Below are 2,166 nucleotides of genomic sequence, written 5' to 3' on the forward strand. Positions count from 1 at the left end.
GTAAATGAGTTGCTTAATTCTCTGGTGTTTGAAGTAAGTTCACTGAGAAGTGAACAATCGAAGGCGCTCACTTTAATACAACAATTATGTGATGATAGAAATTCGTTAATCGTTATGAATTAATGAAGAAGGATACTGATATTAACAATCTTAAGAGTATAAACTTTAAGTGAGGCGTGTCCCCATATTTTTTTAATGTCGTTTTCTCTTCTTTAGTGTGGCCTTCTGGCATTAAGTTGCGTCCCTCCAAGTTTTTTTTTAAAGGGAAGGGAAAACAGTGCTGTAGATTAGATGATGCGCCTTTTAATGACCATTTTACTCGTGAGTTTTCTGCACATTCCTCACCTGGCTCTTGTCTTAAGGTGTACTACCAAAATTTATCGGGTATTAGGTGTAAATCAAATATTATCCGCAACTTCGCTTCACATTTGGACTTCGATATTATCGTTATTGCTGAGACTTGGCTGAATTCTAGTTAGTTTGATAGTGAATATTTTGACTCAAATCTTTACTATGTCTTCCGTAAGGACAGAGATCATGAAAAAACTGGCTGTTTAAGAGGGGGTGGTGTTCTCCTAGTAGTTCATCGGAAATATCGTCCTCGTTTAATTTTGCTTGATAATGATGATTATATTCTGTACAAACTATGTACGCTCTGTTCATTGCAGTCTCATACATCCCTCCTCTAGAGTTGTATAAGTTGCTCGCAAATAATATTTCCTCGCTGGTATTAAATAATGTGAAAGAGAATAATATCTGTGCTCTGGGTGACTTTAATATAAGCAATATCGTCTGGTCTAGTTGTTCCTATAGTCCTGCTCTTATTCCCTCCAATTTATTGTCTTCTCAATAGTTAGTTCTCATCGATAGCTTGCTTAATCTCAATCTGATTCAAATAAAATCTTATTCAAATAGTCTGGATCGGTTTCTAGACTTAGTGTTTYTTAGTGATAATTTAAGATTTAGGTTTCTCGATGGATTCTCTACAATTACTCCAGCCACCATTCATCATTCTCCGCTAGCATTTGAGGTGGATACTTATCTTTTCGCTCCTGTTAAACCTACTGATGGGCCTGGTTTTAATTTTGCATATTGTGATTTTGAACGMCTCAATAATCTCCTCGATGAGATTAAATGAGATGATCTACTTTCGGGACTAGATACAGCTAATAGTTTCGCTATTTTTAAGAAATCCATTCAGGATTTTTGTCATTATAATATCCCGCTCAAATATATACAACCATATAAGTTGCCTTAGTATACTAAGACCTCAAACGTTTAAAAAATCTTAGAAACAAATACTATAGAAAATTCTCTTCAGCTAAATCTCATGTTTCCTTTGTTCAATATCAGCACTACACAAAACTGTTTAATGAATTGGATAAGTTTCTCTATAAAAGGTTTATTAATAGTACGGAGTCTACAATTAAGTCGAACCCTAATTTYTTTWGGAACTTTGTAAAATCTAGAAAAGCGTGTTCGGCTATTCCCTCTGCATTACGGTGGGGTGATAAGTCAGCATGCACCCCTGGCGAAATCTCCAACTTGTTTGCTGAATTTTTCAAATCGAATTATACCCATGATGATTCTGGTAATAGTCCCACTTTTTCAGCTAATAATTTCCCTTCCATAAATTTTGGAACACTGCGTCTTTCACAGGATGATATTGCCAAAGCTATTTGTGATATTAAGTCTTCCTCCAAATTGGACTTGGATGGGCTTCCACCTGTAATTATAAAAAATTGTACTGCCTTGGTATATCCTCTCATGCTCATCTTCAATAAGAGTTTCTCCTCTGGGAATTTTATTTCTGACTGGAAATTGACACGCATTACCCCTATACTTAAAGGTGGTAGAAAGGATGTAGTCTCCAATTACAGGCCTATCTCTAAACTTTCTATAGCTTCGAAAATTTTTGAGTGTTCTGTTAAAAGCAAATTATTTTTTGCAGTAAAATCAGTAATTAATGTCAATCAGCATGGGTTTGCATCTGGGCGCTCCACTGTCTCAAACTTAGCGGTTTTTAGCGATTATTGTATGTCTGCATTCACCGCTGGATTTCAGGTGGATTGTGTCTACACAGATTTCTCTAAAGCCTTTGATAAAGTTTCACACAAAATTCTAATTAAAAAATTATCATCTTTAGGGTTTCACTCGGTTTTCTTG

The sequence above is a fragment of the Bactrocera latifrons genome, unplaced genomic scaffold (genome assembly GCF_001853355.1).
Source record: "Bactrocera latifrons isolate USDA-ARS-PBARC rearing strain unplaced genomic scaffold, ASM185335v1 scaffold_720, whole genome shotgun sequence".
Classification (NCBI taxonomy): domain Eukaryota; kingdom Metazoa; phylum Arthropoda; class Insecta; order Diptera; family Tephritidae; genus Bactrocera; species Bactrocera latifrons.